Source organism: Tupaia chinensis, unplaced genomic scaffold (genome assembly GCF_000334495.1).
Source record: "Tupaia chinensis unplaced genomic scaffold, TupChi_1.0 Scaffold000031_1, whole genome shotgun sequence".
In the NCBI taxonomy this organism is placed as follows: Eukaryota; Metazoa; Chordata; class Mammalia; order Scandentia; family Tupaiidae; genus Tupaia; species Tupaia belangeri.
This window is the reverse complement of record NW_006159461.1, coordinates 716,964-730,645: the sequence shown is the minus strand read 5'-3', so window position 1 is coordinate 730,645 and position 13,682 is coordinate 716,964. Positions and strand designations below refer to the sequence as shown.

Sequence of the window (13,682 nt, the reverse complement as noted above, 5' to 3'; positions counted from 1 at the left end):
TGGCCATCCCCCCTGGGGAGTGATTTCTCGCTTTCTGTCTCTGTCTCTCTCTGTCTGTCTGGCGAGCGCATGCGCCCTATAGCGAAAACTTCTCCAAAAAAAAAAAGAAGAAAGAAAAAAAAGAAAAAGGAAATATCTATGGCCAAACAAAGCAGGCAAAATTATCAAAAATGTGACACTTTCTAAGAAATATGCAAAATGATAGGGAAATATGAAAGACATGAAAGACATGTAATAGTTCAATGGGAGATTAGCCAGCAGGTACAAGTCTAGAAAAGTATGCAGAGCTGAGATGCTGAGGACAGGAAGCCAGAGGGAGAGGCAGGGAGGGAGATGACTGTTCAGTAATGACCTGAACTAGTGAAGGAAGCTAAATCCAAGAGTACAGGCCTCATCTTAAAGGCTACAAGGAGCATTTTGATTTTCTGAAGAGATTAAGTAGCTCAAGTACAGTGATGAGGGGACCAGCAGATGGGGTAATGGCTATGTCACTGGACTCCCATGTAGTCAATAGTGGTTCAAGTCCCGGACCCGGTGGCTTAAACTTACACCAGGTGTGTGTGCAGGTGTGCCCAAGATCCTGCGAGGAGAAGAGATTGCAGCGTGGCTATCCCACCCCCCCCAGGGGGGGGTGATTTTTCGCTTTCTGTCTGTCTCTGTTTTTCTGGCGAGTGCATGCGCCCTAGGCAAGCCCCCTCCCCCCCCAAAAAAAAAAACACAGTGATAAGAACGGCAGGAATAGTCATTCATCCAAATACAACAAACACAGACCTTATGCGTCAGGACTGGCTACTCCAGACAGACAGACATGATCTCTGTCCTCAAGGCATTAATAATTTTGAAGGAAAGACAAAGGCATTAAACGAGAACAAAGTGAATGTGATAAAATCAATGAAAGAAAAGAAAAGCAGGAGGGACCAGCAGTTAGCGTAATGGCTATGTCACTGGACTCCCATGTAGTAGTCGACTGTGGTTCGAGTCCCGGACCTGGGGGCTTAAACCCAAGCCAGGCGCATGTGTGTGTGTGTCCATCCCCCCTGTGGGGGGTGATTTCTCACTTTCTGTCTCTCTGTCTCTCCCCAGCTGTGTCTTATATTAATGACTCTGGAAAACAATGACCTCATAGTTTCCACACACACACACACACACACACACACACACACACACAAACTCTTTTAATATTAGGTTTGAGTAAAATAAGCAGAACACTCAGAATAGGATAAGGTAGATTTTTCAACTGAAAGGAAAGTCATCATCCAAAAAATGGCATGATCTCAGTCCTGGGAAACCAGTATCTCCACGGGGCCACAGATGGAAAGGGGATTCCTGGCATATAACGGGCTGGAAATTCCTCCATACCTAGTCAATTTGGCAGTATGGGACTTCCTGGGTATGTGTACATTGAAAACTTCAGAGCTAAAGAAACGTACAGAGGAAAACCTACCTATAGTAGCCAAGAAAAGGGCTGAGTGTGAAACCCAGATGGGGCCTTTCTGAAATCGGTACCTTCATCCTAGTCCCAGTGTCTCTTTTTGCAGCCCAGGGCACATGGTGGGGCCCTTAGACACAGTGACCCTCGCTGCGACTGATGGCAACCGCTGGGAAGAAAAACTAAATCTCAGCTCTGGATTGGGAGAAGCAACAGGCCACCTGGCCTCCCAAGCAGGATTTCAGGAGAAAAAGAAGGGTGCCATAGGATCTAGGAGTCTCTAGGCAGAAAGTAAAATGGTGGTGGCCTTCATTTCCAAGCTGCCAAGCGCAACCCCTACAGGTGGTCCTCTGAGTCCAGGGAAAGTCTCCAAATGATGGCCACAAAACAGGCCCACTACACGAGATGGCCTGTCCTGGATCAGTGAGACTGAGCAAGAGAGTTTGTTCTTATTATAGCAGCACCTGCATAATGGCCCTGGTTTTGCCTCCTGGACAGCAAGGCTAACCTCAACTACCTGTCCTTTACAAGGAAGGTCTGTGACCTCTACTCCAGGGCTTGAGCAACTGCAGCCACTTCAGTGAGTGCCGCAAATATCTCAGTTACTCAGGTGAGCACGTGCCAAGTGCAACAGTAACACCACACAGAAGCCACAGCAACAAAGCAGAGAAGTAGTTCCCCAGGAGACAATTTTCCAGTTTTCTTTCTAAAAGATGTTAAAACCCAGGTCAGGACAGATCACAGAAAAGAGTGTTCTCTGGCTAGCAGGGGAGGGGAAAGGGTAGAAAACAACAACAACAAAAACTGTCTTCCATCACCCCCATTAATTTCATTTCTCCTCACAACTGGTAAGATATGACAATGTTAACAAATGACTAAGTTATTATTAGCTTTTAAAAAAGACCTCCAACAGATTAATAAGAAAATCACAAAGATCCACAACAGATGAACAAGCAAAGGGCAAAAACAGGTAACTGAAATGGTAAAAAAAAAAAAAAAAAAGAGAGAGAAAGAGAGAGAGAGAAAAGAAAAAAAGAAAAGAAAAATAAGTGAAATCTCTCCAGTAAATAGAGAAACATAAAACCCATAGGCCAGCCCATGGATGTAGCAGTTAAAGGCAGCTGGATCCCACACGGCCAACTAGACAATTCAAGTACCAGATCAAGTGGCTTGAAAACCACAATGAGCGTCTGTGTGTGCATGCCCAAAACCCTGAGTGGAGAATAGAGGAAAAGGGATTGCAGAGTGGCCATCCCAGCTGGCCAGTGTTTTCTCATTCTCTCTCCCCAGTGGGTACCTGTGCCCTACAGCAAATTAAAAAAAAAATAAAAAGAAAGAAAAAATATATATATGTATATATATATGACATTATTTCTCACCTATTAGGCAATATTTTTTAACATAAGATTCAAAGCTTTTTCAACTTCAGAGAAAATAGATAAAATGTATAAAGTAGTAAAAAGTACTTTGGAAATGTTACTGTAAGTAAGAAACTGTTCTCTACATAATACATATTCCATAGCATCAATGAGAAAAGGCATCGATAACCCTAGGGGCATAATTACCCATAACATCTTAATTAATGAAGAATTACCTTTACCAAAGAGCAGTCCAGCCTTTGCCCTAGGCTCTGGGGAGGTGACCTCTAGGCCCTTGGAATGTCCTTCCTGACAGGATTGTCTTTGCCCTGAGAACTTTAGTCACCAGACAGTTTAACACCATGATTTATGATAGAAGCTTTAGGATACACTGTGTCAATCCTAATCTTCAGATTAATCTCCTGTTGCCTACTTTGTGTTTTTAATTACCACAGAAAATTATAAAAATATGAAAACAAAACTTACACAACACTTCCAGGAATTCCCACCCTAACGATAGGTAAAAATTATATAGCTACAAACTCTGATCAATAAACTGGCTTTCACCCCTCCTGGTGCCAGATGGTAGTGTACAGGAGACAGCAATTCTCTGTGAGGCTGAGCCAGATGGGAGGGTTCTGGGTTCACAACCAGAGACCTCTCTTAGTGCACCAAGTACCTGCGTGCATATGACCCAGGACTGCCGGATGTCAGGGGTAGACGGTGGCATCAGGACCCTACTAGACGTGCTGTTCTTCTTTCTCATTCATTGAAGAAATAAGTAAGTGAAATAAAAGATATATAGTAAATTAAATAAACTGGACTTTATTTTATTATTATTGTTTTTTAAGCAATACCTGATAAACTTTTTCACAAAAACAAACTCATTTTATAAAAGGCTGCTGTTGAGTCAGTCTCATGCCCAGTGGTTAAGGAAACGGGATCTCACATGGCCAAGAACATTCTGAATCCCACCTTTGCACCTTAAAAGCATGCAAGGTAGGTGTGTGTGCATGCCCCAAATACTGACAGGGTAGAGAAAGAGGAGAAAGGATTGCAGTGTGACCACCTACCACTTCTGCTGGGGGTGCTTTCACCCTCTCTCTCTCTCTGGCAAGGGGACATGTCCTATATCAATGAAAAAGTAAAGTAATAGGACCAGCAAATGGTGCTGTGGTTATATTGCTAGACTCCCATATGGCTGATTACAGTTCGAGTCCTGGACCTGGTGCCTTGAAATCATGCTGGGTGGATGTGTGTGCATGCCCAAGATCCTGGGAAGACAATGGAGGAGAAGGGATTGCAGCATGGCCATCTTCCCCCACCCCTCCCAAGGGGAGTGATTTCTCACCTTCCCTCTCACTGTCTCCATTCTCTATTTGCAGTGAGTGCACATGCCCTAAGGTAAAACCCTCCTGAAAAAAACCCAAAGTACTGCTTAAAGAACCATGCCTATTCTGGTATCTATCTACTGGCACAGTGTCTACGTAAAAGCTACATGCTTACTTAGAATAATATACATATTCCTCTCCCGTTAGTCATCTTTTCTCAAGTTAATGGCAGAAGTTTAGAAGTTCGATGGGACCAATTCTATGGCATAATGGTTACATCACTGAACTCCCACGTAGTCGACTGCAGTTCGAGTCACGGACCCAGCGGCTTAAAACTCATGCCAGGTTCGTGTGTGTCCAAACCCCCAAGAGGAGAATGGAGAAGAAGGGATTACAGTGTGGCCATCTTCCTGGGTGGAGGGGAGCCGATTTCTCTCTGATGAGCACATGAGCCTTATACTAAAACCTCTTTAAAAAAAGTTCTAAAAGTAGTCTTTCACTGCTGCAAGATGATACTAAGAAATCTCCTTTTCCACAATGTCTGAAAAAGAATCATCAACATGTTCTTAGATTAAGTTTGATCTAAGCATATAACATCAGTCTTCAGAATATCATTCTGTGCAGCCAATCCAGAAACATGAGAATATGTATCAAATAATGTCTAACACACATAGGTCTTGTATCCATGCTAAGGTATAACACTAAATATGCTTCACTCAGTAAAAACAATGACAATTAACAATTACAAATATAATGAAAGTAACAGCTTCCTAACAGGTAAACAGACGTGTGTGCATGCACGCACACACAGTCTAACTCAAACTTCCATCTTGCACTAACCCCTACCAATATAAAGGTTATTCAAGATTCTCTTATTCTTGGGACCAGCAGTTAGTATAATGGTTATGTCGCTGGACTCCCACGTAGTCAACCGCGATTTGAGTCCCGGACCCCGTGGCTTAAACTTATGCCGGGCGCATGTGCGTGGGTGCCCAAGATTCCGAGAGGAGAATGGAGGAGAAGGGATTGCGGCGTGGCCAACCCCTCTAGGGGGTGATTTCTTGCTTTCTATCTCTCTGTCTCTCTCTGTCTGGCGAGCGCACGCGCCCTATAGCAAAAACCTCTCCAAAAAAAAAGAAAAAAGAAAAAAGAAAAAAAAAAAGATTCTCTTATTCTCAGACCACACTCTCAACCTGTTTAGCGAAAATCACCAGAGACATGTAAAACAAAATATTACATTTACTTGAGCTGAGTTCCCTCACTGAGAAGAAAGCTGGAGACCAGTAGTCGGCATAATGGCTATGTCACTGGACTCCCACGTAGTCGACCGCGGTTCGAGTCCCAGACTCAGTGGCTTAAACTCACACCAGGCATGAGTGAGTGCGTGCCCAAGATCCCAAGAGGAGAATGGAGAAGAAAGAATTGCAACTTGGCCATCCCCCCTGGGGGGTGATTTCTTGCTTTCTGTCTCTCTGTCTCAGTCTTTCTGGTGAGCGTGCATTCCCTATAGCAAAAACCTCTCCAGAAGAGAGAAGAAAGTTGACCTAGATGAATGAACACCCAAAGCACCTACTGATTCAAGATTCTGTAAGATAAACTGTGTGTACAAGACTGTCAAGCCACCTATTGAGAGACTGTCTTGAAGTGCTATGCAATCTTATTTACATTAGAAGGAGCAAAGAGCCAAGTCTGTGACAGTAACAATAATGGGAAAGAAGTTTCACTCCTCTCTTGCCGAGCACTCTGTCTCAGTCAAAAGAAGGGGATTTTGCTTCACTTTTGCCAGTGTACATATCACCGCTTTTCCATCAACGAAATCTCTTCATAAAGCTGTCTCATCAAGTTTTTACTTCATTATCTTACAGGCCCCTATGCTACTAGAGTCTTTAAAAAAATCTATTTTATCTTCAGCTGTTATTTCCATCCTAGGTTACTAATTTTCAGGTGGTCACGTCATAGCTTCACAGCAAGATAAGTATGTTTGGTGTGGAAATTATTTCACTTCACTTTGTTCTTATTCACAGATTGGACATAATAATAAGAGTGAAAAGATGAATTTCTGTGTAAGGAAAAACAAAAGTTTGCCAGAATTTAATAAAAAAATGTGCCTTCTAAAATGAAGTAAATGTTCAGTAGGACAAGATGGACAAATAAAACATTAGGTCACTGGGACAGTCATGACGTATTTCTCTATGCAAAAATGTGCCATAACTTTCCTGATAACTCAATATATTCATATTAATGTTTTAAACAGTTGTTTAAAAATGTCTTCAGACCTATAAAAAGATCAATTTTATACTAAGTTGTAAAATTTTATTGAGTTGAAACTCCCCAATCTGTGAGTTGCACAGCTTTATTATAAAGAAAAAAAAAGTAAATAAAAAAAAATCTCCCTCCTTAGTACACATCTGTCTAAATTTCCATGAATGAATCTGCAAATGAGGATGTGACTACCCACCTCATATGGCTGGTGTAGAAAACAAGTAAAATGACGGATATTTAAAAAGCTATTTGGTACACTGCCAACTTCAAAAAAAAATCTCAAAAATGTTACGTAGGGACAGGAAGCAACTCTGTGACATAACACAAAGCACCCAAAGCATCTGTTGCGGGGCCAGCAGATGTTGTAATGGTTACGTCATTGCACTCCCCGGTGGTGGACTGCGGTTCCAGTGCTGGACCCTGTGGCTTGGAACTCACCCTGGGCACATGTGATGTATGACAAAAACCCCAAAAGGAGAATGGAGAAGGGATTGCGGTGTGGCCATCCACCTGGAAGGTGATTTCTCACTTTCTGTCTGTCTCTCCACTGAGCACACACGCCCTATAGCAAAAATCTCTCAAAAAAACCCTATCTGTGGGAGCTGGCAGGCATGGTGGTTAAGGGCACTGGACTCCCACATGGCCAGCCACAGTTCGAGTCTTGGACCTGGGGGCTTGCTTGCTCACTCACTCGCTCTCTCTCTCTCTTTCTCTCTCTCTCCCCCTCTCTAGTCAAATCAAAATAAGTAAATAAATTAAGTTAAATAAAATAATTCATTAAAAAAAAAAACAGTTTGGGGGAACCAGCAGTTAGTGTAATGGCTATGTCGCTGGACTTCCAGGTAGTCGACCTGAGTTCATGTCCCAGACCCAGTGGCTTAAACTCACGCCGGGCGCGTGTGCGTGCGTGCCTAAGATCCCGAGAGGAGACTGGAGGAGAAGGGATTGCGGCATGACCATCCCCCCTGGGGGGTGATTTCTCACTTTCTGTCTCTATGTCTCTGTCTGTCTGGCGAGCGCACGTGCCCTATAGCAAAAAACCTCTCCAAAAAAAAAAAAAAAAAAAAGTTTGGCAATTTCTAAAAAAAAAAATCTGTTCAATGAACTAGTTTCACATGCAAATCTACTCTTAGCATACTACTAGCATACTCTGTAGAACAACAAAATAAAGTTCAAATCTGAGAGAGATCACATTAAAGTAGCTCATTTTGGTCACCTCTCTACTTTATGCCCCTGAAGCTGTCTACTTCAGTGCTTATTACTGCAGCACACCTGAGCCCTGACAATTACCTACCTACAGACTCCATCTCCAACCCAGCCAGGAAGACAACGCCTACTAAACAATCTTCAGTCCTATTTCTAATGTCGCTTTACTTCTCCCAAAACTAAAAATGCTTCCTAACATCCACTCAAGTAAGTTTTAACTCTGTAGAATGATACCCCACTATTACTCTTCTATGGTCCATCCATGAAGCTCCACACCATTTAAATGGATCTCTTGGGGCCAGCAGGTGGCGTGGTGGTTAAGGCGCTGAACACTCCCACATGGCTGACCATGGGTCGAGTCCTGGACCTGGTGGCTTGCTTTCTCACTTTCCTTCTCTCTCTGTGTGTCTCTCTCTCTGGTCATATTAAAATGAATGAATGAATGAATGAATGAATGAATGAATGAATGAATGAATGAATGAATGAATGAATGAATGAATGAATAAAATTAAATAAATATTTTTTTAAAAATGGACCTCCATAAAATTAAATAAATATTTTTTAAAAAATGGACCTCTTGACATGAAATAATAAAACCTTGGGTTTTTCATGGCTTTCCTCATGTTATGTGGTACCAAGAACTGAAACACTGTCAGAAGGTCTTCTCCACTCTTTTGGATGTCAATGGTCTGCTCCTTGGGCACTTACAGCTCACACTTTAAACTCCAGTTAATCACGTAAGTGTTTGTATCCAGGAGATAAATAAATGTCCTATTAAAAAAATGTTTTTGCACCTCTTGCCAAATGATTTATATTGACCGAGCTGTATTACAAAGCTTCATTTTTTCCTTTGTACATAACTGTTAAAACACTAAGCAAAAAAGGACATTAATAGCCAAATACTTGATCACCCTAAAATAAAACATATTAGGACAGATGAAACAGGTAAGGATTTTAGTACTAGCTTCACACTTTTACTACTATGACCTTGAAAACAAATTACTGAATTCTGGACTCTCAGTTTCCTCTTTGAAGAACGAAAAAGGTATACTAGATCATTCTTTTATAAAATGCAAAATGGTCAGATTATACATTAAACCCAGTTGTAAAGTACAGTCATTGAACAAATAACAATTAAAAAAAAAACTAATTCTGTGTGCTATCTGTCTTATCAAAGCTTAGTCACATAAAATGAATATTAGCATATCATGTAATATAGTAAGTACTAGAAAGAGAGGTCTATCTCAAAAGTTATACTGAGAAAGCATGGACACAAACAAAGATGTCATTCTAAAAAAAATTGGGGAAAAGAAAAACAAGTTCTAACAAGAAACCTACAATTTATCTTCATTGACCACATTACTAAACCCTAAGAGCATAAGCTTATTAGTAAACCATTGATTTCTAAGAAAAGAATCATTAAAAATCCTAGGGCCAGGTGGTGGCACAGTGGTACCACAAATGAACCACATGAAAAAGGTCCTCATTCAAGATTCTGTTCCACGACCACCCTGAGCATACAGGGAGCATGTGCCTGTGATATGGGCTGGCTCGGGCTGAGGCAAATCGCAATGTGAGGGTTCTACAGGGGTTGCACGTCTCTCTCTCCCCGAAAAAATATATACATAATTTATTTTTTAATTTTTAGAAGAATTACTTTATCATTATTATAATATTATTTTTTATTTTGACCAGAGAGAAACAGAGACAGAAAATGAAAGTGAGAAAGCAAGCCTCTAGGTCTGAGACTCAAACCACAATTGGCCACGTGGGAATCCAGCACCCCAACCACTATGTTACCTACCGGCCCCCATACATAAATTTTTTTTTTTAAATGTTTGGTTTTTTTCAGGGGCTGGCAGGTGGCATAGTGGTTAAGGCTTTAGACTTTCACATGGCCAACCATGGTTCGAGTCCCAGATCTGACAGCTTTCTCACTTTCCCTTTCTCTCTCTCTCTGGTCAAATTGAAAGATTACTTATCAATTATTTTTAAAAATGTTTTTCAAAGTGCTGAAGCTTGCCACATTGCATTTTTTTTTAAAAAAGGAGCTTTATAAAATTGCAACTTCAAGATTGCTTACTATGCATTTTTCCTTAACTTACATAAAATTCATTAAATTCCATAAATAGGCTGAGACTATGCATCTTTAAAGTTATTGCAAATAATTGTAAGGTTCAAGCATAGAAGTCAACTTTTGATGATGGTAGAAATTAACATCATATGCTTTATATAAACATAACCCTAGTACAGAACTATTTTTAATACTTTCACAAAATAGTCAAGATTTCTTAAAATTTGACTTGGTGCTCATTTTATATAAAAATCTTATCTTTTGTTTTCATTTTATTAAATTGCCAGAGGGAATGTGAGTTCACCAGAGACATACAGTGAGAAGGAGAGAAGGCGGGAGAAGGAGAACGCATCCCTTCTGATGGGACCATGGTCGGACGGCAATTCCTTCTCCATTTCTCCACTCTGACAGGATTTGGGGGACACACACCCACTGGCCTGGCATGTTTTTCAAGCTACCAGGGCTGAAAACCACTGTCAGTCACGTGAGATCTGGTTCCCTTTAACCAGCAGGCCATTGGGCCACCCCTAACTTTTCTCACTAGAGAGCACATGTGCTTATGAGAGAGAGAGAGAAAGAGAGAGAGGGAGGGAGGGAGAGAGAAGAGAAAGCACTCCCTGTGAGGGATGGTCACACCATAGTCCCTTCTCCATCTCTCCCTGCTTTCAGGATTTTAGGTAAACATATGCCTAGCATGCTTTTCATGTCACTGGTCCATCTTTTCTTAATTTCTATTAAAAAAAAAAAAAACCACACTTAACATTATGTAAGTTAAACCAATTCTATGTTAAAAGCAACAAGTCATAACTTAATCACTGACACAGATTTTAATTAAGATTATCTGACTGGGCCTGCCAATGCTGTTGTGGTTTAAGGCATCTGAATTCCACAATGGCTGATTGCCTGGTTTAGTCCTGGATCCACTGGCTTGACAAACACGCAAGTCACGTGTGCATGCATATCCAAAATCTCGAAAGAAGAGCGATATGGAGAAAGGACTGCAGCATGACCATTCCCCGTGGGGGGGGGTGGTACCTCACTTCCCCCTCAACCCTATCTCTCTCTGATGAGGGCATGTACCCACTAACAAATTAAATGAAAAATTATTATTTGACCCTCAGCCTGAAGACTTCCAGTGAGACAAAAACTATTAAATGCCTTCTGTGTGTATTGAGATACCTTAGGAGAACTGTCAAAACATACTAAACACACAGTAATGTGGTGCATTAGTAAACAATGTATAAGACAGAATGAGTCGAACTTTTTTTCTTTTGCTAGAGTGCAAGTGCATTCATTGAAGATAGAAAGAGAGAAGGAAAATGAGAAAGCACCCCCCCATGGGGGATGGTCACACCACAATCCCTTCTCCCCTATTTCTCCTTTTGGGACTTTGGTATACATGCAGAAACACATCCCCGAGGGCTTTTCAAGCTACCAGGTCCAGGATTGGAACCGTGTAATGGATCATGTGGGATCTAGCCCCTTAGAACACCATGCCATCACCTAGCTGCTAAGTATCTTGACATTTATACACATGACTACACAAAGACAGAACTTCAAATTGGGGGAAAAGATGAATGTATAAGCATGATATTAAGACAAACAGCTATTCATTGTTCTGAGAGAAAACAGAGTAGAAAGGCCTTTGAAATGAGTCTGGAGAGGTAAACACACTTGGAATCTTAGCTGTGGTTGCTATGATTCTGTCATTTTTAGGAAGTTCAAAGCAGTGCTCACAGATGGCGTTAACTGACTTATAAACTAATTCACATAGTATGAAGTATGGCATGAAAGCCTATGTAACTGTACTTGTGCTAAAAAACAACATTAACCAACAAAAATTCTTGAGTAGGTAAAGATTGAGGTCTGGGGCTCAAGTTCGTCTGGAAGAGATTAGGGTTAGCCTAGTCACTTCCCACAAACCTGTCTGAAATAACTGTTCAAGGACACATTTATTTTTAAGAATTATTTTAACTTCATTTATTTATTTTAATTTGATCAGAGATTGACAATGTGTGTGAGAGAGAGAGAGAAAGAAAGCAAGCAAGCCGCCAGGTCTGGGACTCAAATCAGTCAGTCACTTGAGAGTACAAGGCCTTTTTTTTAAGAGGTTTTCGCTATAGGGCGCGTACGCTCACCAGACAGGCAGAGAGAGACATAGAGACAGAAAGCGAGAAATCACCCCCCAGGGGGGATGGTCACGCCGCAATCCCTTCTCCTTCAATCTCCTCTCAGGATCTTGGGCACCACGCACACGCGCCCGGCGTGAGTTTTAAGCCACCGGGTCTGGGACGCGAACCGCGGTGGACTACGTGGGAGTCCAGCGACATAGCCATTATGCTAACTGCTGGTTCCCTGAGTACAAGGCCTTTAACCACCACGCCACCTGCCGGCCCCTCAAGGACATCTTGACAAAGAGGTCACTGACTAGATGGCATCACAGTAAAAGTATCCTAAATGACCGGAGACTACATATTGTTCATCGTAACCCCATCCCCTGCCTGTAGTAATGGTACTAATGTGGGATATGTGAAACATCAAAAAGCCAGTCAGAATTGTGCTGATCTTATGGACCAATGTTATGAGTTCTTGGGGAAAAATAGTTTTGTAACTCTCTGTCATTCCCATTGTCCCAAGGGGGACAACAAAACACCCAACATTTTCATTTTCATTTTGGAACAGTGGTTACAGCTTTCTGAAGCCTCTGTTTCCTGGATGGTCAATCACATGCTTTGTGCTTGCCTGACAAGCTCAGGTCAAACTCCTGTATTTCAGGTTAACAGCATGAAGTAAACCAAACCATCTGGAAGTACTAAGAAATGAGAATGCAAATGTTAACATTTTTTTTAAAGGTTTTTTTTTTTTTTTTTTGGTTGGTTAGATAAGTTTTTTTTTTTGGTTGGGCTTGGAGCATGTGCACTCACCATAGAGAGAGACAGTGAGAGGGAAAGTGAGAAGTCATCCTCCAGAGAGGATGGCCACACTGCAATCCTTTCTCCTCCTGGGACTTTGGCATGCACGCACATGCGCCCGGCAGGATTTTTAAGCCACAGGATCCACGACTTGATCCACAGTCAGCCATGTGAGAGTCCAAGAACGTAACTGCTATGCTATCTGTTGGCTCAAATAAGATATCATTTTTTTAAAGAGAGAATTTTGCTATAGACAACATGTACTTGCTGGAGAGACAGAAAGCAAGAAATCACCCCCCAGGGGATATGGCCATGCTGCAATCCCATTTCATTATCTTCTCGGGATTTTGGGCACACACACACATGTGCCCGGCATGAGTTTTAAGCCACCAGGTTCAGGACTCGAACTGCAGTCGACTACGTGGGAGTTCAGTGATGTAACCATTATGCCATCTCCATTATGCCATCTACTCTTCCCAAGATATCATTTTTTAATTACCTTAGATGGTTTCTAATGATTTTTAAAAAATATTGCTGACAAGATTAAGAGAGATTCTACTGGCACATCTGTGACTAAAATAAAAACTGGTACTTTTTTTGCTTCAGGGCATGAACACCTGGCAGAGAGAGGCAGAGAGAGGCAGAAAGAGAAAGTGAGGCAGAAACTGAAAGTGAGACACCACCCCCCTACACACACACACACACGCACACAGACACACACACACACACACACACCCCCTCCGGGGTGAATGGCCATTCTGCAATCCCTTCTCTGTTCTCTCAGGAATTTACATAAACATGTCTTTCAAGCCACCAGAACCAGGACTCAAACTGTGCAGTTGGCCATGTACGTATGATCCAGCCACCTTAACTGCCACATCACCTGCCGCCCTTAAATTGGTACACTCTAAGGAGATCTAATCTGGCAACATGAACTACAATTTTAAATTTGGCCCTCATTTCTAAGATACTGTGCTTTGCAGGCTGGGACCACATGGGCAGTCCAGGTTCGATTCCCAATCCAACATACAAGTGAGGTACAATGGTTATGCCGGTGATCCTGATGACTCAGATAGCATGCAAGACAATGAATAGTCCCAAGCTGGCCTG

At 41.8% G+C, this 13,682-nt stretch overlaps 1 protein-coding gene across 3 annotated transcripts in view; it reads right to left on the bottom strand.

Annotated features, from left to right (window-relative positions):
* The window catches only part of RB1CC1 (RB1 inducible coiled-coil 1), an 82,319-nt gene extending 69,715 nt beyond the window's left edge, over nucleotides 1-12,604 (bottom strand). For 2 of the 3 annotated variants that reach the window (XM_006140345.3, XM_006140346.3), the window contains exon 1: nucleotides 12,585-12,603. The gene's annotated coding sequence lies outside the window, so the exon portion shown is untranslated. Of the gene's footprint in view, nucleotides 1-12,584 lie in introns of all 3 variants that reach the window. The other variant, XM_027771336.1, reaches the window with a different exon arrangement.
* Nucleotides 12,605-13,682: the final 1,078 nt, after the last annotated feature.